This window comes from Ursus americanus, chromosome 16 (genome assembly GCF_024610735.1).
Source record: "Ursus americanus isolate L20-20 chromosome 16, mUrsAme1.1.p, whole genome shotgun sequence".
Taxonomy (NCBI): domain Eukaryota; kingdom Metazoa; phylum Chordata; class Mammalia; order Carnivora; family Ursidae; genus Ursus; species Ursus americanus.
This window is the reverse complement of record NC_142142.1, coordinates 54667321-54692937: the sequence shown is the minus strand read 5'-3', so window position 1 is coordinate 54692937 and position 25617 is coordinate 54667321. Positions and strand designations below refer to the sequence as shown.

Below are 25617 nucleotides of genomic sequence, written 5' to 3'. Positions count from 1 at the left end.
ACTTGACATGGGAGAAGTACCATTCCCAAAAGAAGCAGGGTACCAGGCAGAAAAAACCTGACAGGGGTTCCAATTCTATTCTGAATTGTCTGTCTTTTAGAGTTAGAGAAAGCCTTCAATGTACAGGAAGGTCAGAATCTACAATTGAGATACAAATATGCATTCAACTATAGTAAACCCCAGGATGAGGGCATTTCTGATGGCAAAACACAGTGACCTGACACCAGCAAATGTCTTGTTGCAAAACAATGCAGAGAGAAAGAGAGATTTTGTGAATGATTGACGGGGACAGTAAGAATTGCTGGTAAATGATCCTTAGGGAAGCATATTTGACTCAGCCTTGGTTTTTAAACAGTTTTGAAGCATGGAAAAATTCCATGTTTTTCTTATGCCTTTGAAGCTCCTGTCAGCACCCAAAGGACTGATGACAAGGGGTGCTTAAAGAGTTATCCTCCTTCCAGTGTCCATAGCTGCACAGTACGGAAAGGAGAAGCAAGGCCATGCAATAAGACTGTCACTGGGTTTGAATCCCAGTTTTACCACCTGCTGGCTTATGATTTTGGACATGTTACCTAATAAGACAGGTCCAGTGCTCCTGCACTGAGGTGAGTTGCCCTTGAGAAAAGGGTCATTCCCAGGACAGAAAGGGATGTCTTGGGCAACAAGGTCCAAAAACAAAAAAAGATCTCCATAGAAAGCGGCGTAGGCAGGGCAGGTGACACAAACTGAAAAGACCACCCATTTAAGAAAGTAAACCCTCGCCCATCCCCATCCCCACCCCCATCCTCATCACCATGTGGGATCCTAGGATTTTGTGGAACACTTTTTTTTTTTTTAAGATTTTATTTATTTATTTGACAGAGAGAGACAGCCAGTGAGAGAGGAAACACAGGCAGGGGGAGTGGGAGAGGAAGAAGCAGGCTCCTAGCAGAGGAGCCTGATGTGGGGCTCGATCCCAGAACACTGGGATCATGCCCTGAGCTGAAGGCAGACGCTTAACGACTGCACCACCCAGGAGCCCAGTGGAACACTTTGTATATACACTATCTATAACAGAAGATCTCTAAGAGGGTATTGTCCAAAATGCTATAGGGAAACAGAAAAGACATGGGAGAAGGGGTAAGTCCTGAGGGTCTCAAAGATATATTTACCAAGAAAAGTGACATCTAAGTCTGATTCTCACGGCTGAATGTGAGTCCACCAAACAGAACAGATAGACAACAGTCCATGCAATCATGGATGCATGAATATGCATGATGATGTCTCCCAACCTTTTTTAACTCTCAGACCCCACATCCTACATACTCAAAGGCCCTCCTGTTCTGTTTTGAAAGAGAAAATACGGAAATAATTTTATGTGTTGGTTTTCTCTAAAAAATTAAGAATCGAAACAGACACCATCACCTTTTTCAATGACACAAATCTCCTGAGACATCATTATGAATCCCAGGGGAACCACTTGGGAGCTCCTAGACTCTGGTATGTCTGGACAGTGTGAGAAGTGTGAGCACAGTAGCCTAGAGGGATCAGTGGGGAGCAGCAGGGAAGGAGCCTAGAAAAGCAGAAGTACCTGGACTGCAGAGCCTTATATGCTATGCATGGTGTGTGGGCACATATGATACACAAAGGGGAAGCAAGGTTTTCAAGAAGAGGCTTGATAAAATGTGACGTGTTAAATGGTGAGTTGCTTTAACAGCAATATGACTAGCTGTGGTAGGCAGCTCCTAAAGTGGCTCCTAATGATCACTACCTCCTGGTATCCACACCCTTGTGGGATCCTTCCCCTTGCATGTTTCTAAGGAATAGAGTATGTTTCTATTCCTTGTTTCTAAGGAATAGAATATGACAAAGATGATGGGATGTCACTTCAGAGATTAGGTTACTAAAAGCCTATGTCTTCTGTCTTGCTGGCCCTCTCTTGCCTTCTTGCGTGCTCACTCTGATGGGAGCCAGCTGCCATCTTTGAGCCGCACCATGGAGAGGCCCACATCACAAGGAATGGAGGAAAGGCTCCAGCCAACAGCTGGGGATGAGCTGAGGCCCTTATTCCACCAGCACACAGAGAACAGAGTCTTACCACCAACCGCAAGAGTGAGCTTGGAAGCAGATCCTCTCTCAGTCAAGCCTTCAGATGAGACTGTAGCCTGGCCAACACCTTGATTCTAGCCTTCCAAGAGACCTTGCAGTGGAGACACATAACTTAGTTGTGTGCAGATTAAGTTGGAGTAATTTGTCCTACAACAATATATATCTAACACAATGGCAAACCTTTATTAGCTCACATTCCCTTCCAGACACTTTGTTAGTACTGTCCATGCATTAATGATCACATGCAATCTTCAGGGGGAACTGTATGAAGTACAGTAATGATCCCATTTTACAGATGAGCTTCCTGAGACTTAGCTGGGTTAAGGAACTCTTCCAAGGTCACACAAGTACTAAGTGGTTGAGCTAGGATTCTAATTTTAATCTTTCTTATGCCAGAATGTTAATTCTGAACCACTACACTGTATGTTGTCTTAAATACAGCAGAAGTCTGTGGAGGTAGTGGGGTAGGAAGGAGGTAGGGAATCATGGGCTTCTAGAAAACCCCTCATTACATCTACAGAAGATTCAAGGAGAGTAACTAAGAGCTGATAATTTTATTTCACCTTTAAAGGCTATTAAACACAACATTCTGTAATGGAATTAGCGACCTTATTAAAACATTTACTCACACATTACTACTTGATAAAATTATGAGTTAATAAATCTTTTTGCACCTACAAATGATACAACAAACCATTCATCTGTAGGCAAATCATCTGGTTACACTGACTCTCTGGTTTATTTCAGAGGTACTGGGAATCTTTAAAAAGCCAATGAGACTTTAGGAAAGAAGGGATCTTCTTAAGATTCCCAGTTCCCTATAATCCAGAAGGACACCGCCAGATGCCCCTCATGCCAGCCCCACCACCCACCATTCCTCTGGCCCACCCACCATCTGTTCATCTGGCAGAGTGCTGGGAATGCCCTCCTTAGCCAAAAATATCTTCACAGTTGCCTGGGGAGAATAGTAGGTTGAAGAGAAGTCCAGAAATGGGAGTGAGCAAAGGAAAATCATCTACCCTCCAGTTTTGCTGGTACAATGTGAAACCTTTCAGGAAAGAACTGAAGGCTAGATATGAAGGGGGGAATGTCAAAGCACCCGGTGGCAGGTGCAGGTGTCTGGGAGGATGGGGGGAGGACAGGGCATGTCCAAGATGGCTTCCCTAGCCCACAGATAGACATCTCTTTTCTCAGTAGGATTAGACTAGTTCATATCAGCTCTACTGCTTGAATCCACTCAAAATCTCCTTTCTCCCACTACTCATCCATCCCTTTTCATCCTTCCATTTAGGAGCCCTTAATCATCTCTAACAAAATGGCTGATAGAAAATTTCCCAGAGACACCCTAGAATTAGCCACACATTGTGAAAGGAAGGTACAAGGAACTTTTGACTGACTAGGATAATTAGAGAGAAGGAGGTGTTGTTAAAACAAAACTAGTCCAAGTGTGGTACAAAATGTATGAGAATGTAAATTTTTTAGTTAAAGTTATTTCCAACATTTAAGAACACATTTGTCATCCTACAGAAGTCATCTAAATGTGTAAACATAATGCAATACTTTAGGAGCACAGAACATGATATAAATTGCTTGAATAAAAAAAGTGGCCAAAAGTTTAACATCTGTTAAAATGCTTAGTTGTGGTTACCTTTTTCTTGGATGAGTTGTCCTTTTGATGTTCCTAATATTAACACTAGACCAGGTTGGGCAGAGGGATGGCGCCCTCCTCGTGTTCCTCCCCTCCATCTCCTCTCCTTGACGGCCAGCACCCTCGCAGCGCTGACGCATCGGGTGGAAATCACGATCTTGCTGCAGAGCTGCAGTTGGCTGCACACCTGCTACGTGCCGGGCAGCGTAGTGTGACCATTACATGCATTCTTTGTTTTCATTCCGTCTCCACCAGGACTCTAAAGCATCCACATTTCATAGAGGAGGAAACTGAGGCTTGGCGAGATGAGGTAATTTCCCCTGCTCGGAAGTAATGGCTAGGGAAGTAAATTCAGGCAGCCTGCCTCTGGCATCCACGCTCTTAGCCCTAGCATGGCGGCCTGCACTGGAGATCTGCTTACCTTTCCTCTCCAGGGTGGACTGCCGTGTGTCTGGGAGGAGTCCTTGGCAGAGGGATGGGGCCACATGCATTGGGCTACAGCGTCAGGGAGGGATCATTCTCCATTGTCTCCCCGGAGCCTAGCTCTGCACCTGGCACTAGGCAAACTGCAATAAATATCCATTGGACTGAATGTCAAACAATTGGATTTATCTTAATTGTTAGCAAATACTCTGACAAATTTCCACTTTATAAATTGTAGTCTGTAAACATATTAATCCTACCCTGAACAGCACAAAAGTAAACGGCCAGGTGAAAGCGTATTGGTCTTTGGCACTGGTTTAGCCTGAGTTCCCCTGAAAGCAGAGAGTCTCTTTTGATAAGTCATCCAAGGAAACAAGAGTGGGGAACCTGGGAGAGAGAAACACACGGGAGGAAGGGAAGCTGATTCACGGGTGAGTTCTTGAGTTGGATCACCACTGTGGGCCACAGGGACCCTGTCCCACCAGGATTCTGGGGAACCACGAAAGACAGAAGAGCATTTCCCCACAGGATCCATCCTCCGTCGGTTAGGGTTTGCCCCCTGGGCTATCAGTGCACCTTTACTCCCAGGCTGCACCCTCAGGTGTCCAGAGTCCGGGAAGCCTGGGCAGAAAACGAGAGGTATGTGTGGAACTAAGGTGAGGCCCTGGCAGATCACATCTGCTAGAGAAGGAGGTGGGCAGAGAGGATATGAGGCCGCCACAGGAAGCATCCAATACAGGCCCCATATAGGCGTGAAGTCTGCAGGGGGCTCTGCAGGTGCTGGACTGGAGGGAGGGCAGAGGTACTCCTTAGAATGACAGACAGGCACCAGAGGTCTAGCCTGGCCCTATCTCAGACACATTTGGAAAGTGCATTTTTTTTTCACTCTCAAATCAACAAATTGGAGGTCTATTCAGATTAAAAACTTCCTTTTAAAATGCAAATAAGTGAGAGAGGCCAAGGTTAATTCTACAAGTCATTCAGATCTACTGTGAGTGCTTTCATGAGATTGCCTAAAATCATAGAGGGTGAGCCAAGAAGCATGAGTTTCGGTGGAAGATACTGGGAGAAGGATAAAGAATAGTGAGAAATGACTGGCATACCTAGTAAATGTGAAGTAGGGGGCTCTGTGGGCTGACCCCATGGGAAGCCGTGTAAATGGATCCATGTGGCCTGCAGCAGAGACGTGGAATGTACATTCTACATTAGTATTAAGCCTGCTTTGCTTGAGCTCTCTTCTGAGAAGTATAAAAATACACTCAGAAGTGGCAGATGATACATTCCTTATAACTTTAGAAAAGTTTAGAATTCTCTGCCTTGTTTACAATGAGGACTTTTTGTTTCCTTGGGAAGCATTGAGCTATGAAGGTAACTTGGAGTTTGTCGAAAAATGACCTCAATTCTTAGCAAGTTGATTGTTCAAAGTGTAGATGGAGTGCAGGGTGGAGGCAGGACAACAGGATCCCCAGCTCACACTTCCTGGAAAGGATTCTCCTGGAAGAGCTGCAGGCACTGGACACATCAGTCAGGAAAGCAACTGGCCCTCTCCACTAGTAATAATTACAGTAATAACGATAGCAAACTCTAATAGAACACGTATTTGATGTTCCAAGTACTGTTCCAAATACTTCATGTATATTAACTAAGTGTGAGTTCGGTACTATCATTATCTGTATCTTACAGAAGAGGAAATTGAGGCACAGAGACACACAGGAACTTGTCCAGGGTCACACAGCTGGTCACACAGAATGGCAGAGCTGTGAATCAAATTCAGGCCACCAGCCTCCAGAGCCCTGCTGGCGAGCATCCTGACCATGGACATACTCAGGGAAGCCCGCGTGAACTCCATGGCTGGGGAAAGTCCGGAACTAGGAGGCAAACGCCTGTGAGCATGCCAAGCTTGGGGCACCTGGTGGCGGTGGGACCAGGGTGAAGCCCATGGCGTCCTGAGCATTCATGTATCTCCAACAGAAGCCCAACAGAGAAGGAAAACTGGATTATACTCCCTGGGGAAGAGTAGGAGTGTGAGCCATGTAAAAGACTCGACTCTTCTTGTCTGCCTCATGCAGAAGCGTAGGGGGGTTTGTGTGCAGTGTGTCCAGACACTTCCCTCCATGCATGCGGCTGCCTTGGTCCAGGTCACCAGCATGTCTCACTGGGGCTACTCAGTGCCTCTCCAACGGGGTTTTTTTTCCCCCCCTTGCTCTCCCCTATTTGACAGACACCACAATCTGTTAAAAATGTCAATGAAGGCATGCCACCCCTTTGCTTAAAATATTTTAGTGGCCTCCCATTGCCCTTTCAATAAAATCTGAGTGCCTTGCCATGGCCCCCTGAGGCCATGCGCCTTCCTCTCTCTCCCTGCCTTCGCCTCACACCCCTTTCCCCATTGCTCTTCCTGAGACAGTCACACTGTTTGTACTTGTGGCCAACGCTTTGCCCACCTGGAGGCCTTTCTGCAGCTGCTCCCTTTCCCCGTCCCTTCAGCCCAGCACTCAACCTGGCTGGCTCCTTCTCCCTCCTTCCTTTGGTTTGTTCTATTAGGTGCAGATCTGAGTCCCTCCTTCTGTTAAGCATGTAGGTCATTGTCACGACTAGACAACTCAAGACTCTCCCCTCCTTCTATCACAGATTAATTTCCTCTCCTTCCCTAACTCCCACTCTCATTCCCCTCTTCCCATAGAGGGATTGAGATTGGCTCTAACATACCCTTGTGAAGAACATTGTGATGTTTCTAGTGTGTGTTTTCTGTGTACATAAAAGGGGTTCTCATTCTGTTTCCTGCCTTTTTTACTCAACGGTACAACCGACTTCCAGAGCTAATCACATCCCTGTTCATCCGGCCCCGCTGCTTCTTAGTGTTCTATGGTAATCCCTAGCAATTATTCACCCTAGCCGTGGGTCCCTCCAACTCGCTCCTATTGTAAACATTATCATAATAAACATCCTAGGACACCTCTCTTATGGATCTGAGCACTGTTATTCAGTGGAACAACATCTGAGAAAACAACAGCCTCCAGCAATCTATATCTACACAGCAGGCTTGGGTTCAATGTGCTCAAGAGCCCCACAAAGACCTAAAACTGGGGTACATGTTCCAAGCTTGTCTGCAGGGCTATGGAAGCTCTCTCTTGGCCCTGTTGCTGCTCCCATTTCTGTCTATGAAGCTGCCTTTTTCTGTTCCCCTCTAGAGCCACAATACTCCCCACTACATATTAATGCCATTTCCCCCTTCCTATTTCCTAGCCTTGGACTTGAGTCCATCACTTAGAATCTTCAAGCTCACCTAAGGATGGTCATTTTCCCCTTGGCTATTGTCCACCCACTGCAGGAACAGCTTCTCATATGCAGGGAACTTGGATCTAATAGGGGTTTAGCAGTAATTGTGCAGAAGAAGAGCATCTAATTGAGATATTCATGTCATTTTCTTAAAGGTCACCTCCCTTGTCCAATCATTGCAGCTTCCCCAGGGTATTTCTGAAGCCTCATTTTAATGGCATGATACTATTCCTAAGGTCACATCTGTCCGTGTTCTACCCTAGAAAGAAGTCAGCACTGTCCCCTCCCGTGCTTCCAACCCTTTGTTTTATTGCTCCAAAATGCTGTCTGGGAGCCACGGCTGCCCCAGCTGCCCTGTGGGAAGTCCCCAAGTGGGCTCAGGATGTGGTGTCCATGGCCTCAGGTTCATTCTTTAGCAGAAGAACAACTAAGCCAACATAAAACAAGTAGGCTTTTTCTGATTTCTGGGACAGTTGCCTCACATCGATTGAATTATATTGAAATAACTTAGGTTTTAGGGGGATCAAATGAAGAATGCTTTCTGAACAGGTTCAAATAAACTTCTGTTTGCTTGAAGATTTATGGGAGGTTCATCAGCCAGCCAAAAAGTTCTGGCCTAAATTTGGGTCTCTTTCAAAATGATTTTGAAAGCCCACAGCCCCTCACCAGATTAAGGGGGAAGTCAGGAGCCCATTTGTTCTTTACAACCCCAGCTGCCACAACAGAGCTGGTGGTTAGTGAATTGCAAATAGCAGTTACAAAAAGAAACAAGTTTAGCTCAAGTTTTTCTGTGTCTGTATGTTTTCTCATTCCCCAGGAGAAGCCTAAACTTCTTTTTTTCGAACCCTGAGGTGTCATTTAGATTGCCGTCTAAGAAGTAGTGCCCCCTGGAAATGATTTTACTTCTGATCTTTTTCATATGTGTTTACAGAGGCACCTGGGTCTGTGACTTTGATTTCTGAAAACCTAACATCTGGCTCAAGGAAAGGCTTTAACAATCTCACATATCCATACCCAGACATCTCTAATATCAAGAAAAGAGGCATGTCAGTGCTTTGTTCCCGTTTCAGAATATCAATGAATAAAAATAAAGATGATAATGATAAAGTAGCTAAAATAAATCGTGTGGTTAACTTGTGCCAGGTTCTGAGCTGAGCTCTTATTATCTCATTTAATAGTCTAAACTTCCCAGGGGTGACTTAACTGAACCTCAGACCTTGCATAACTTGCCAAATTCCAAAGGCAAGTAAGTGCAGAGCCTCAATGTCAGATGAAGTCTGATTCCAAAGCCAGTTCTCTTAAGTACTACACATTTCTCCCCCCTAAAGTGCCATCAGAAGGTTCTCGGCTTCCTTTATAAGCCCTTACAAATTGGGACACATTTCCTTCACATCTGTCATTTTCCTTAAGTTTTTCAGAAAAAAAAAATCTTTGTTGCTCTTGTGAATTCATCTGAAGACATGGAATGTCAGGCATTGCTTATGAAAAAAAATCTCACCAATAACTAAATAACCAAATGAGTGCTGTTTTTTGCTCTAAGTGTGTTTTTAAGATTTTGTAAGCTCCTGGAGGACACTTCAATGGCCATAAACTGTGTAAAGAGTGAAGAATATTGAATCATACAGAAGTAATCGTTTTTATATGATATGGCACCCAGGGATGAATTTAGTAGATAAAATAACCCCTGTTTATAAAGGCAGGTTTAGGGAAATAACGGCTTACCAATTGGTAAGCCAAGGGAAAACAAAATGTCTATTCCCATTGCTCCTGTGTTCTAAGTACACGGCTGATTTGTCCTCGACTTCACTGTGTGAGGAAGGAAGAAGCATAAGAGCCAGAAAATTGGGGTATTTAAGGTCACACGAACCTCACTCCACCATAGTTGGGCCATTTTCTTTCATCCTCTCAAAGCTATTGCTTGACGACCTGCTATGTGCTTGGCACAGTACGATACCCTGAATACAAGTTGGTGAACAACATAGAAATAGTTCCTGCCCTAAAGACCTTATAATTATCCCTGGGGTAATTTTATTCCTAAAACTCAGACATGCGGGTGTGAAGCTTTGTTTCTCTATAATTCAGTTTAAGTTAGTTCTCAAACCCTCACATCCTTTTGACAGCAGGAAACAATCTTGCAATTCCAGGTATAACTCTCTTCCTTCTGGATTAAAACAAAGTTTCTTTTGGGTGAGGAACTGGTTCAAGTTTTCCTTCTTCTCCGTTCCCCTTCCCTTGGGGAGTAATTTAAGTTCCCAGGGAATTCCAGGGGAAAGTGAGATCTCATTCACAGTGATCTGATGTCCACATGGGCCTTCACTGGGTTCAGCTTTACCTTATTTTGCCCCTGTCCTTCGCTCCCATTATCTATGCTTTCATGGAGGTCTCTAGACTCTGGGCATAACTGCTTTGAGTCTTCCTTATCCCAAACCCAGACCACTTTGAATTAGCTCAGTGTTTCTGAGCACTCCTCTCTCCCATGGGACATCTGGAGCTCTTTTTTGTCTGTTTCCCCCATCTTCCCTGAGAGCGATAGTACCTCCCGAGGCCTCTCCCAGGGCTCTCCACCTGTCTCCCTCCCCCACCATTGCTGCCTCTCCGTGAGCCTTTCTACAAGGCTTTCTGTTTCTCCCTGGGTTATTCCTGGGTAAGCAAGGCTCTGGTCTCCTCTACTCTGGGGTTCCCATACCCTGGCTGAGCCATGGATCACTTACTGGGAAGAGGGGATGCAGGACCCCCTTTTTGTCTTGATTTCTTCTCCCATTTCCCAAGCTGCTGCTTCTCAACCCAGAAAAGACTTTTAATCTCCTCTTGAGCAGTAAGGAAAACCAGCTCTTAAATCATCATGAATTCTTTCAGAAATATTGTTTGTGGCATAAGCTTTATATGTTATTCTCTTCAGGACTCAACTTTTTGGTTGTCAGGACCCTTTTCTTAAATTGATAAATTGAACTTTGTCAAAACTAAAAAATCTCTTCTCAAAAGATATTGTTAAAATAAAAGACAAACTACAGAGTGGGAGAAGATATTCATGATACGCATATCTGACCAAGGTCTAACTGCAAAATTTATGAAAAACGCCTATAGCTCAGTAATGCAAAGCCAAACAATCCAATTTTTTTAAATGGCCACAAGCCTGGAATAGTAACTTCGTAAAGAATGTTCTATGAATGGCCAATAAGCACATGAAAAGATGCTGAAACCACTGGTCATCAGAGACATGCAGGTTGAAATCACCGCGAGTTACCATTTCGCATCCATTAAAATGGCTAGAATCCTGTGGCGCCTGGTTGGCTCAGTCAGTTAAGAGTCTGACACTTGATTTCAGCTCAGGGCATGATCTCAGGGTCCTGAATCAGGCCCCGTTTCAGACTCAACCCTCAGTGGGGAATCTGCTTGAGATTCTCGCTCTCCCTCTTCTTCTGCCCCTCCCCCTGCTCACATGCTCTCTCTTTCTCTCCCTCTCTCAAATAAATAAATAAATCTTAAAAGAAAAAGAAAAAAGGCTAGAATCCAAAGTACTGATAATACCAAAGTCAGGGAAGGATGTGGAGCTCCTGGAACTCTCATCCAGTGATGGTAGGGATCTGAAATGGTACAACTTCTTAGGAAAACAGTTTGGCAATTTCTTTTTTATTTTTTTATTTAAATTCAATTTAGTTAATATATTCTGTATTATTTGTTTCAGTGGTAGAATCTAGTGATTCATCAATTGCATATAACACCCAGTGCTCATTACATCAAGTGCCCTCCCAAATGCCTATCACCAAATTACCCCATCCCCCCACCCACCTCCCTTCCAGCAACCCCCAGTTTGTTTCCTATAGCTGAGAGTCTCTTACAGTTTGCCTCCCTGTTTTTATCTTCTTTTATTTTTTCTTCCTTTTCCCTATGTTCATCTGTTTTGTTTCTTAAATTCTACATATGAGTGAGATCATATGGTATTTGTCTTTCTCTGACTGACTTATTTCACTTAACATAATACCCTCTAGTTCCATCCACATCATTGCAAATGGCAAGATTTCATCCCTTTTTATGGCTGAGTAATATTCCATTAAATGTATGTGTGTATATATGTATATATATGTCTGTTTGTGTATGATATATATATCATACACACACCACATTTTCCTTATCCATTCATCTGTCGATGGATATCTGGGCTCTTTCCATATTTTGACTATTGTTGATAGTGCTGCTATAAACATTGAGGTACACTGATAGTGTTGCTGTAAACATTGGGCCCCTTTGAATCGCTGTTTGTGTCTTTGGGTAAATACCTACTAGTGCAATTGCTGGGTTGTAGGGTAGATCTATTTTTAACTTTTTGAGGAACCTCCATACTGTTTTCCAAAGTGGCTGCACCAGTTTGCATTCCCACCAACAGTGTTAAGCGGGTTCCCCTTTCTCTACATCCTCGCCAACATCTGTTTTTTCCTGAGTTGTTAGTTTTAGCATTTCTGACTGGTATAAGGTTTTTCTCGTGGTTTTGACTTGCATTTCCCTGATGCTGAGTGATATGGAACATTTTTTCATGTGTCTGTTGGCCATTTGGATGTCTTTGGAGAATTTGTCTATTCATGTCTTCTGCCCCTTTCTTGACTGGATTGTTTGTTTTTTGGGTGTTGAGTTTGATAAGTTCTTTATAAATTTGGGACACTAGCCCTTTATCTGATATGTCATTTGCAAATATCTTCTCCCATTCTGTAGATTGCCTTTTAGTTTTGTTGACTGTTTCAATTTGGCAATTTCTTAATAAATTAAGCATACTTCTACCCTATGACCCACCAATTGCTAGGTATTAACCTAAGAGAAATGAAAATATATATCCACAAAAATCCTTGTACAATAATGTTCGTAATAGCTTTATTCATAATAGCTAAAAATAGGAAAGTTTGGGTATCCAGCAACAGAGGAAGAGATGAAAAAATGGTGATGTATCCATGCAGTGGAACACTGCTTTCGATGAATACAGCACAGTATTGTAAATGTAATTTCTCTTCCTTGTGATTTTCTTATAAAAAATTCTTTTACTCTGGCTTCCTTTATTGTAACAATACAGTATATAATACATATATAAGATACACATTAATCAGTTATTCATGTTATTGGTAAGGCTTCGGGTCATGAGGCTGTTAGTAGTTAAGTGTTTAGGGAGTCAAACGTTACATGTGGATTTTGGTACCCCTAACCCCCACATTGTTCAAGGGTCAACTGTAATTTCATGTATATCAAGTATAGACAAACTATACTATTATGTTAACAGAAGTCAGAACAGTGATTGTCTCTACTTGGAAGAAGTAGGAAGACTCTTGACCAGAAAGGGACACCTTTTACTGAGTGAAAGAAATGTTCTCTCTGTTAAATGTAGTGGTGGTTATCCAGGTATCTACATTTCTCAAAACTTAAAATCTGTACATTTTATTGTATGTAAATCCTGCATCACTTTAAATAAAGACTTTTTTTTTTTTCTCTCAAAGCACAACTCTTGCTAACCAAAACTTTGGCTTTCAAAGCTATTGATTTGTGCTCTGATTTTAAAAATAAAATATTCAGAAAATAAGTTGTTTTTTTGTTGTTCAAGATTGTACATGCCTCCCAAAGATAGCTGGTATGAAAAGCTATTACTAGAGGGGCAGTAGTCAGGCTGGGGTTAGGTGTACATGGGAGCACGGAGGTGGTGGAAAGTCAGTGTGTCACTGATGTGACCAGTGTGATAAGACGTGATCTGCTCACAGCCTAGTAGGAGAGACAGATCATAAAAATGCAAACAAATAAGTAATGTGTAATTTTAACTTCTGCTAAGTGCTATGACTGACATAAATAGGTGCAATAATAAAGAATAATTTTGGAGGGAAGACTACTTAAATAGAAGTACTTCTCTGATGATAGGATTGTGATTTTCTTCTCATTAGCAGTTCATATATTCTTGCTTTTTTGTATGCTTATTAATTTTTAATTGGATGGTAGTTGTGAATTTTATTTTGTTGGGTTCAAGATATTTTTGTATTCCTGCAGCCATTCTTAAGCTTTGTTCTGAGATACAGTAAAGTTACTTGGAAACATCTTGATCCTTTTGTTTCTTGCTTTTAAGCTTCCTTAAGTGAGGCCAGAGTAATATTTTGTCTAGGACTAATTGTGTTCCACTTCTGAGGCAAAATGCTTTTGAGTAGGCTACTCAAAGCCTGCTCAATGCCCCAATAATTATGAGGTTTCCCACTCTGGCTAGTGGGAAAAGAGACGATTCATGGTCCTGTGTGATCTCCAGTGATCGTTCCCTCATTATGAGTGCTTTTGGGGGGCTATTCCTAGCCTCGGACAATTTCCTCACATGTATGAACTGATTAGTACTTGGCTGAGTACGTGATGGGACCCTCTACAGATGACCAGAGTTGTCTGCCATACACTTTCTCTTCTCCTATAATTTGTTCTAAGAACCCTAGCTCCTTTGGCCTCCCTGGACTTCCTGCTGTGTCTCCTCAACTCCTCTATGTCCTCCCGACATAGAAAGCAGTGGGGAGGAAGCTGGGATATTGGAGGGCTTCTTGCTTTTGTTTCCTATCACACAGGGATCACTGTCCTGAGTTTCTTGATGTCTGATGTCTTAAAAATAATAGTTTCATATATTTTGTCCAGTTTTTAATGGTTTCTGACGGGAAAGCAAATTTAATCACTATTACTGCATCTTAGATAAAAGCATTCCAATATATATTTTTAAAGACTACTTTGCTCTGTGAAGAATAAACCAGAGGGCAAGTTATTTCTCTCAACATCAGATTTGTCTGTTTCTTAACCAGCAAAATATAGGCAATATTGGTAAAGTTGACCTCATAGTGCTATTGTGGAAATTAAATGAGATAATACATATGGTGTGTAAAGAAGATTAATTGCACCTTTTCTCCATGGTGTAAATATGATAAATAATTTAAAGAATATCCATTTTATATCCCCAGATATTAGTACTCAATGAATGTTTGTTGTTGAAAATCCAACCTGCTTGTAAGATGGCAAAACACTCTACCCAACAATGACATCAAGATGTCAAGTCAAAAAGAATTGGTTAAAAAAACAATGGCAGCATATGAATGCCTATTACTCTGATAAATTCTTACAAGAGGGGCCCACCAGAGATGGAAGAATCCCTAGGGAATTGTGACGAGGCTAAGGGGATCAAACCCAAAGGTACCTTTCACAAAAGTTTGCTTGTAGGCTCAAAAGATCTCTGTTGGACAGTCCAGCCATCCTGGAGCCACCTATGGTGAAAACATTAGCAGAAATGATGTTTGTTTATTATTTCTTCAGAGTCTCTAGAACAAAACTGCTCTAAGAGAAACACATTTAAAGACACAGCTGTCTATTGTCAGAACGGGGAAAAAAGAGAGAGATTGTCTGAATTTTAAAATCAGAGTCTTAGGTTTTTATAGTTCTTGAATATATGAGCACACATGAATCCTCTTCTTTTTTATACATGAGAATTGATTCCCAATTCTCCTTGTCCTGCTTGAACAAATGACTAAAAGAAACCCCCTTTCATGTCCAGCCACCCTGCAGGAAAGGCCTGCTCTGATCTAAGGCTGTATCACTTCCAACATTAGCAATCTTGAGCCAACTAAGATAAGCAGTTATTAAACAGTTTATCAACTAGTTTCCAAGAGGCTTCCCTTTGCTGTTTATGTTGGAAAGTCGTTTCTGGGACCTCAGATTATATTTACTCTAAGCTGTGTTTGAGGTCAGAGCCCTTACTGAGCCAACGTAGCTTACTGTGAGTTTTCACATCTAGGAGAGCTCGTTTGGGGTACATTTTCATTTTTTAAACAGAAATGAGTGATTAGCAAATCCCACAATGAGGTAAGTCCCCAGCTCAGTCCCCTAAATGTTTACTAGCTACTTTTTGGCTGCTGGAATACTTATCATAATAAGGAAAACCTTAATCAAATCAGCAAAGGTTTTCAATTGCAGGATTTAGTTTCCCTCTTCTGAATTCATTCTGGCTGTCTCCATCAGCCCTCGTATCTGGATGCAAAGAACAAGGGAAGGGAATAACCCCCTCCTTTTTTTTTTGCAGTGAAAGAGAAAGTTACAAATAATGACAAGTTTTTCTAGCTTTAGAATTCAACAGCTTAGCTAATAAAAATGAGCATATTGTTGTGTCTTTAGCCAAAGTGATCTGATTCCCAGAAAATAGTTGATCATATCTGCTGAACTGGTCCCACTCCCTGCTATATTTTCTATTTCAATCCTCACTTTGTTCATGAAATAGCAGTGATGATTTAGAGTGACATGCTGTTGCTATGGAATCTTATTTCTCTCTGCTTTTAGTCTATTGAGGACTTGTGAGCTCTTAAAGGTCTTTGCATGAGTAATTGCTCCAACGCCCTAAAGCACCCGTGGGCTGGGCAGCTGTTCAAACCCAAACTCAAACCAGGGATGGTGACAGAGTCAAAGGTTGGGGTTAGACGGTGCGACACATAAAATAAAAACCAGGCAAATATGTAAGTCATGGCCTGTTACTTTATCTGGGAGGATTTTAATGATTTGAGCCTTACCGCAGTGGTTAGGAAAGGTTTTAGCCCCAGCATTACAGTTGTTCATGATTTATTCCATGTCTGGTACTCGGCATTCCTCCTCTTGCCTGATTTTCATAGGGGTAAGATTGATCTTCTTGTAACCTGGCATCTCATATCCCTACATCTAAAGAAGAGGTTCAGCTCCCTTGCCCTAATGCCTCGCTGTCTCCTCACTGAGGGATTCATAGCAGTTCACTAGGATGTCATCTCCATGAGGACAGGGACACTGTCTATCTAGCACTCTCCATGGGGACCTAATATGTAATAGATGATCAATCAATATTTGGTTGAATGGCTTAATAGAATTATAGAAGCTTATTATTGAAAGGGAGCTAAGCACTGCTGATTCTACTTTCCAGCCACTTGAGGTGTCTCTCCCACAAAATGATGACAGTTGGACTTGTATCTTCTGGAGCCCATGCAACCATGAGAGCCCCCCCCCACTACTTAGAAGGCATTCCATTGCATTCAGAAGTTTTATCTTACATAGAATCGCAACTTATCTTCGTGTGTCTTCCCTCCTTAATTCTTGTCCTTCCTTCTAGAGCGACTCTCTCTTTTCCCCGCCAATGTTTCAGATAGCAAGAGATGGCCGTACAATTCCCCATGGAGTCTGGACAGGGTAGAGCAGAGTATAGATGCTACATCGGTGTCACCTATAAAACCAGGAAGGAGCTCTTCTCTTAGAGAACAGCTGATTTTTAGGATGGTGTTCAGACCTACCAGTTTTAAAGACTGCATGATACTAATGGAGTAATTAGGATTCATTATACTGCAAGAGGTTACTGGAACTTGGGGGGAAAAATCTCCATTTTAATTTGGCCTGACACAAAGCTTTGAGGGACCCAGAATCTCAAGGAACTATATGTTAATTTTTGATCAGGTAAAGGCCTTCGAATTGAAACTTTAATTAATTAATCATACAGCTGTTTTTTTAATTGAGTATCTACTCTGTACCATCACTTAATTTTCTTATGTTAAGGCTAAACTACTAATCACTAAGATCTATGAAGTGCTAAGTGCTCTGCAAATGTTATCACACCAAATTCTCATAACAAACCTATGAAGAAGGTTGTATTATTATCCTCGTTCATATAAGTGGAAGTTTAGTTTCAGTGAGGGTAACTAGTCCAAGGTCACCAGCACGAATGTCACAGGGTCAGACTTCAAACTCAGGTCTGTCTGACACTAAAGTGTTCTTAACCTCCAGCCCATATATTTCTAATGAGAAATAAATTCTTGTGGGGAAAAAGAAACCCGAGGTTCAATTTGTTTTCATGTACCTTACAGTGCCTTATACACAATCAATACTCAATAAGTATGTGTTGAATGAATAAACACATTTGGTGAGGCTGGACCACGCATCAAAGCATGATCCACGGCTTAACACTTTTGCCTCAGACTTCATCTCTGTGAAATGAGGGAATTGGGCTCAATGATCTCCAGGCTTCCTCCCCGTCTTAGGAATGCATGCTGCTGGTCTAGGAATGAGGATGAAGTGGCGTTTAATAGCCCAGACAAGAAGGACGAGCATGGCGTGAGGAGCATCCCGACCCAGCGCTGCATTCTTGTGAACAGAATGTTCCCTCTGCCCAAAACACCCTTTCCCCACTTGCTCACTTGGCAAATGTCCAATGGTCAGCTCCACCAGTTTGCCCCCTGAGCAGCTGTCCTTGACTCTTCCTCAACACTCCCTGCCCCACACACATGTATGCATGTGTGTGTGCGCGTGCGCGTGTGCGCGCACGTGCGCGCGCACACACACGCACACACACACACACACACACACACACACACACACACACAGTTATTTCCTCCTCAGGGGCCCCCAACTACACTGTGCATGATTTGTGGTTATTTGAGTGTGGGTCTGTCTCTCCATCCTCACTCCACAGACTGTGAGCTTCTTAAAAACAAATACTGCCTCCTATTCAGGTCCAGGCCCCGTCATAGAGCCTGGCATGTAACGCAAGCCTTCAATCAATGGTTTTTGAGGGGCTGAATGAATTAGCAGGCCATGTGTAGAGGGAGCAGAAGGGAAACAATTTGACCTTACTAGAGAATTCATGCCAGAAAACAGTGAGAAATTAGCTCACTAAGATAGGGGGGAGGCTGGGCTGGAAGTCCAGGAAGGGGTGTTGAGGCTTGGTGCCCCAGGCGACACCGCTGTATCATGTTTACATAGGGAAGTGACGGTAAAAAGAAAAATTATATCAGGAAGATTAGTGTAGATACAGTTTCTCATTAAAAAAAATGAGTAAAAGTAATGAACTTGCTTTCTTCCTTAGCATGCTCTAAATACATTCATATCTCATTTATTATATCTGACATTTACGTGCATAAAAAACACAGAATAGTCTCATTTAGAGGTGTCTTCCTTATTTTATTTTAAGTAAATAAATTTTTAACAAATTACTAACACAGTAAACAAACATCTTACCTAGAATAAACCAAGTTCGCATAAGTCCAAACAGTTGTTCATTGCATATGTAGCACCTAGCTCAGCGCCTGGCACGTATTGAGTGCTCAATTAATATTCGCTGAATGTCAAGTTGATACTGAACGGTGGTTGCATTCATTCTGGTTGTTTGCACAAATGGAAGATAACAGCAAGTCCCCAGATCTAAATATGGTGATTATTTTAGAAGATTAAAAGATTAAAAAATAATTAAAGATTGAAAGATCTCTAGCACTTGTGTTTGGAATATAGAACATATATGTATATTTATATCAATATGTTTGTGTTTTTAATGCTCTGAGCTGTAAAATAATATTAAAATAAGTGCATATGAGAGAGTACATCTGAAATGACTACAGTAGATGGTGGCTCAGAAAAGTATTCATCACCAGCCAGACAACCTACACCCGGTACAAACAAGTGAATGGGTGACGTTTCTTTAAAAGCCAAATAAGTCCTTTTATGCTGGTGCATCTTAGAGAGGCTGGCCCTGGAAAACAATCCAGTCACTTCGAGTCCATTGGTGATGGTAGTTTGGCCATGTTTATCCAGGTGGTAGGCCATATTACCATATAATTGCATCATTTTGCAATCTTGGGATTTAAACTCACAAGCAATTTCAGAATGCAAAAATTTCTCACTAACTTAAGAGCAGAAGGGCATACATGCATGTCTCCATGTGTGTGTGCACGCTTGTGTGTGTGTGTGTGTGTATGTGTGTGTGTGTGTGTGTGTGTGTGTGTTTCAAAATGATGAGGGCCCAGGAGGGCTCTTCTCTGATATTTGGGATCTGATTTCCTCAGTGACTAAGCATGATGGTATTAGACAAATAATATGTGATGTTGCCTAATGTAGTGCATAATGATCTCGTTTAGACCACCTATGAATCAACATTTATGCCTAGGAAAGTTTGAGGTTTTATCTTGAGTCCCACATTTTTATAAGGATTTTCACAATTGTATGGCTCTGCTGATGGCTTATCTCTGTCTGGGGGGGGGGGGCTATGCAGTCCTCCAAAGCTTGTCTTTCTTATGCATATTTATCACTTTACAATTTATAGCTAATTGCTAGGATATTATTTCAGAAATAAGTGGAAATCAACCACAGTTTCCTGTGCTTTCATCTACAGCGAATGTGTATGGGAAATGAAGGACTAAGGAGAGGTGGCAGGCTCTTTCCTTATTTTCGGAAACCTTGTCATAATATAAATTTTAGCCAGAAATTGGATATTACAGAACAGGACTTTGAATAACGTTCTAGTTATGAAAACCCTAAAAGATCTCATGATAGCAGGGCCTCATTTCTTGTGTGTATTCTACAAATGCTTGTAAATTTGGTAGGTGTATTTGAATTGTGTCAAAAGGATCCCATTCCTCACTGATGTTCATGTATATTTCAAGGATAACTTATCTTAATTCCTGATTTTGATCTTCCACTGGTAGTGGCTTCTACCTCTCTGGATTTATGTTTCCCTGCCCCTAGCCCCTTCAAAAGTAGTTAATCTTCCAGGCTAGTGTCAAGTAGACTGTAGTGAAAAAGAGCTCGGGCTTTAGAACCTGTGAATGTTCATCGGGTTGCTCATTAAGTATTTGATTCTCATGCAAGGCGCAGATTTCCACCTCCCTGCCGCCCTGAAGGTAAGGATGTTCTCATGACTAGTTTTGTTCAAGGGCTCAGGCCCTTAGACAAATTATAGAACTTCTTCCACCGCCTCAGAGAGTCATATGAATATTAGAAGTATGTGAGCAATGTGGTTAGCCTGGAGAATGTGTGTAAGAATATTTATCTCCTTGGTCTTTCCCCTTCTTCCTTTACCTGGGAGGAGGGAGCTAGTACCCTGTTTATCACCTGATTGTGTCATGGAGAAGAATATAGAATGGAATATAGAGGGTGCTTGAATAAATAAGTGAATGCATAAAAATGGATGTGCTTAGAGAGTGACTTATTCAAGAGATCTGTTAGCCATCATTCTGCAATATGAACATTCTTTAATTTTGCACATTTCCTCACATCAGGCTTTCCAAGACACAGACAAGGAGACAGGCTGGATGAGGAGGAGAGGACACAGTTCTGGGATTTTGACTGCGACTCAGCCTAAGTGACCCTGGACTGAGTGGGACAGTTTGTAGCCTCCCGAGAGAGGTGACAGTGGCCCACTGACCTCCACATCATCCAAAGCTCTTCTGGAGTCCCGAGCCCTGTTTGGAGCATCACACCGGAGAGGAACATTAACGCACTGGAACACACACAAGTGGCGGGTGAGGGGAGCAAGAATGAAGGCAGCTCAAGATGCGGAGAAGTCAGGAAGAGCTGTTTCCCGCTGTCAAGTCCTTGTGCTGTTGTAAAGTGAACTTAACACAGAAACTATTTTGTTCTCAGTACTTTAGTGCACAAAGTGAGTAAAAATTTTGCCATCCGATCAACTAGAGGCTATACTATGACCCAGGGACATGGCACATGGCATTTTTCATAAGAGTGGTAACATCTTCACTCACTTGCTTAAAAACCATAGAGAGAAAAGCGAACCTGAAATTATCTAGCAAACAGGAAGATAGAAAATCGGGCATATGGAATTTTGCCCCCCCCCATTTCATCATAGGCAAAGGCAGAAGGGAACAAGCTTTAGAAAGGAGGAAAAGAAGGCTGGCCGCAGGGGAAGAGAGGAGGGAGTTATGAGCCGTGCAGCCAGGGACCAGGACAGACCTCTTCTGCAGGCGTCTGCTGTGCCAGAGCCTGGAGGAAGCACTGAGATACCAGAGGGAAGCTACTATAGAGGTGGGCTTGGTGCCAGGGTGCCAGAGCTTCACAGACAAAACCAGGATGGAACTGATAAGAAAATAGAATCTTCTCAGTTAATTAAGGATAGAAGGATCAGAACAAGAAAAATTGGTTTCAAAGGCTGGCCTGAGATCTTGAGACCAAAGGCTCTGTGTAAGATATCTTAAGATGAAATTTGACTTTACTAGTTAGCCTACAATTGTCTCCACTGTATACTTTGTTCCCTGAGTAACTCTCACATGGTGGAAAGGTAGCTTTTACCACATTCAAGACAAGTGGTCCAGAAAGAAGTTACTAAAGATGTTTATTCATGAATCCCACCATAAGCATTGAACACCTGTTATGTGCCAGGCAATGAGCTAGGTACGGGTGATACAGAAATTAAAATGGAAGTCTGTGTCATAAAGGCTGTCACAGGCTAGTGAGGGAATGGATTCAGAAATAGGTAATTAGACTCTAATGTAACAGGTCAGTAGCAATGATGGAGGTGGGCCCAAAGGATTCTGGAAGCATCTGGGAAGAGCACTAGCCCAGGGGAAATGAGGAGCGAGAGGTAGGAAGGTCAGGGAAGAGATGACCTTAAGAGCGAGTAGTAAAGGATGAACAGAAGTCATCCAGGCGGCCAGCAGGAGCCCAGCAGGATGGTGCGTGTGGTTACTCAGGTCCGCAAGGGGGCAAAGCAAGAGGGAGGAGGGGAGACTGGGGAGGGCCCTTAATGGGCCTTGGACTTCTTTGAGGAAAACAGGGAGCCATTAAAAAGGATTTTCTGTGGAAAAGTGACACTTTCAGCTCTTCACAACTATTCTTTTTAGGAGGGACTTGCATGGCTCTGGAGGTGGAGGAAGGTGGATCTGAAGGAGGTGAGCAGAGGCAGGAAGATCAGCCAGAGGCTGTGGCTGCAGCTCACAGGAGATGTGACGGGGGCCAATCTGCAGCCACAGAGCTGGCAAGAGATCCTGGACCAAAGCCCCAGAATGAAGTGAGCCTCGAGTCCTTTCTTGGTTTGTTTATTGATCCCATTCTTTTAACAAACATCTGGAGTGACATTTATGGTGGGGTAGGGAGATGGGGGAGGGGCAGCTCCGACCAGAGGTCTGGTGTTTGTCACATTTTCTCCCCTGCTCAGAGAGGCACTGAGTGGAATCTTCCTTTTTGATTACTCCTTTGCTGATGCAAGGATAGATGGTGGTTGAGGGGAACCTCATGTCCTGGAATATGCCGGCTCACTCCATGGTTCTTGCTGATGCAACAGAAAATTTCTCTTTCAAAGACAGTGGCTGGAATGAGTGCTGTGTCTCCTCAAAGCTCCCAGGAGTTCTCAGGCCCTCAGGCACCCACGGGGCAGAGGAGAAAGGATAACCGTGGCTGCCAGTCTTTCAAAGGTGAGGATAGGGGTCATTTAAACCCATACTGACTTCAAGCTCAGAGTTCTTTCGGTTACTGTAACTAGTGTTAAGGGGATTGTGTTTCCTCAGTGTGGACCAAGAGAGATGTGACGCGGTGGCTGGGTCAAGGAGGGAAACACTTTGGTTCTTCTGGCAAAGAAGTGGTGGTAGTGGTGGTGGTAACGGGGTGAATGCCTTTGCCGTCCATAATGAATGCTTGCCATCTGAGTCTCCCTTTCCCTAATTTGTCTCTCACTTCCCAAGGTGCTTGTGCTTAGAAGAGAAGGTGCCACCAGTGGGCACAGGCTCCACAGATGGGCCCCCCTGGCTCTGGTGGTACACGTGAGCCTAGAGGGACCTACATTTAGTGTTGGCTCTGCCCAGTAGGCTCTATTCCTTGGTGCTGGGGTTGATCCCTGACGGCATTTTGTGGTGTGACCAAGGGAAGCAGTACAACCACAGAATATACAGAGGTGTAGAGGGTAAGAGGATGGGCAGAATTAAACTGGAGAAATGAAGATAATAGGGAGAGAAGGGATATATTTCTTTCCTCTTACCCAAGTATTGATGCCACTGAATCTACTGGAGCATTAGTTGTCTACAACTACCCTGGCAGTTACTCGGGAAGGGCAGTGGTGTTCTAGCTCACACCTTAAAATAAGGCCAATTTCTACTTGTGAATAGCTAATCATTGAGTGCTGCACTTCTGTGCCCTGATCAGTCCCCAAATGTCTTTCTATTATCACAGAAGCTCAAAGAAGGAATGAGTAGAGAGTCTATTATTATTGTTATAGCTAACATTCATTAGACACTCACTTGGAGCCCAGCGTACAAATCTGTTCTTGTCAGTGCTGCTAATGAGCCTCCTATCCCCAGAGCTGGTGGACACTCTTCTCCGTCCTCGTTTCACTTGGCTTCTCAGCAGCACTCATCAGTGACACATCCTGCCTTTTGACAAGTCTCTCCTGTCTTGGTCCCGAGACTCGGCTCTCTCCTGGATGGGCTCCTCCCTGTCCTGCCTCCTCTCAGTCTGTTTGCTTGTTCTGCTTTCTGCACCCGAACTCCTGAAACTCCCTCTCTTCTCGCTTCACGTTTTTTTGGCTAGGCAGTTTCATCCCTTTGCACGGCTTTAGATGACCTGAATGCTGATGGCTCCAGAATTTGGATCTCTTGGTAAGATCTCTCTCTTCTGACTTCCATACTCACATCTGAGCACTGACTTGGCATCTCCATGCGTGTCCCACAGGTGCATATAACTTGTCCAAAATCCAACTCTTGATTCCCCTCGTCTCCGAACAAATTCTCCCAGTATGGTTGGCATTTTGACTTCTCTCTGCTCCTCACATCCGTCAGCATGTTTGGCCAATTTCATCTCCACTCATCTCCATCTCCTGCTCCCACCCCTGCCCGCCTCCATCATCTCCTCCTTGGATTCCTACAGTGGTTTCTGAGCTCCCCACACACATCCCTGTCTCCCTATAAGCCATTCTCCACACAGCAGTCAGAGTGGTTATTAAAATGTGTAAAACAACTCATGTCACTCTGCTGCTGAAAGTCCTCCAGGGGCTTTCTTTGAACTTAAAATAAAATACAAACTCCTTACTTTAGCCTTCAGGGTGGCTCATGTGTGCTGCTTCTCTTCTGTCCCTCCTCTCTTTGCTCTTTCTGTCCCAACCACTCACATGCTATTAGCTGCTAGCAGCAGCCGTTTTTCCTGACCTCAAGGTCTTTGCACATTCCTGGAATGCACCTCCACTTGTTCTTTCCATGCCTGGCTACTTCTCATGCTTTAGGTGGCAATGTACCTGTCACCTGTCCTCAGGGAAGCCTTCCTTGATCTCAAATAGATCTCTGCTGTCATTCTTTATAAAAAAATCCTGTTTATTTCTTTCACGATTCTAATTACAGTTTATAATGGTTTTTGGTTATTTGTCTTCTTGATAAGCCTTGTAAACATGGGTGTTCTGTTCACCTTTTTTTATCCTCCACCACTAACACAGTGTGTGTGATAAGTGCCCAGTATGTACCTGGTGAATGAGAGAGTGTCAGGCCTGCACTCAGCCCTCTGTGTACGTTATTATAATTAATGTTCATAAGAAGTCTGAAAGGTAGATACTGCTCTAGTCACATCTTTTGAGCAAGAAAAACAAGGTTTACAGGTGTGAAATAATTTGCCCAAATCCACAGAGCCTATAGGTCAAGAAGCAGGATTTGCACTTGAAATGTCCAACTGCAGGACCTGAGAGCTCACCCCCTTGGCTTCCTTGCTGCTGGGGTGTGCAGGGGGTTGTGTATGAGGGAGAAAGGAAGTTATTAGGTCTCCAACATTAGCTCAGTCATACTCTGATTTATAAGATCCTGATAGAGATCTTGGCTCCTTTCTCCAGTCTGCTAAATCACCTGTTTCAGAGATTTTTTTTTTTTTTTTAATACACAAAAGGGAGTTCAGCAGCCTGGGGTCTGAGTTCAGTTTGGAGCCAAGAAACCATTTTAACCCATCTTGCCCTTGCTAGCTCACTGTAAGTCCCCTAAGCTGGCCACACATTGCATGGCCTGGTTCTTGTGATTGGATCCTGCTTCATCTCTCCATATCTACTGCTCCCCCAAATGGACACTCTGTAATAGATAGTTCCTTGTGACTCAGTTTCCACAGCTGTGGCGCGAGATGCCTAAGGCATATTTATCTCCAAGATGTCTGCATGGTTCCAACACGAGCCCAAAGAACAACTCTGGGCAGATTAGAAAACAGCATCCCTCAATCTCTACCAAAATGCCAATGACCTTTTTATTGTAGAAAGAGAAAAAGTCATGCTAAAATTCATGTGGATTCTCACGAGATCCTGAATAGCCAAAATAATCTTGAAAAAGAAGAACAAATGGAGGTCGCACATTTCCTGATTTAAAAACTTGCTGCAAAGCTATGATAATCAAAACAATGTGGTATTGGCACAAAGACAGACTATAGATCCATGAAATAGACCAGAGAGCCCAGAA

At 43.0% G+C, this 25617-nt stretch overlaps 1 long non-coding RNA gene across 1 annotated transcript in view; it reads left to right on the top strand.

Annotated features, from left to right (window-relative positions):
- Positions 1–20843, top strand: part of LOC123792364 (uncharacterized) — a 53030-nt gene extending 32187 nt beyond the window's left edge. Inside the window, exon 3 of the long non-coding RNA XR_006779680.2 lies at positions 20476–20843. This is a non-coding gene — a long non-coding RNA (uncharacterized LOC123792364). The remainder of the gene's footprint in view (positions 1–20475) is intronic.
- Positions 20844–25617: the final 4774 nt, after the last annotated feature.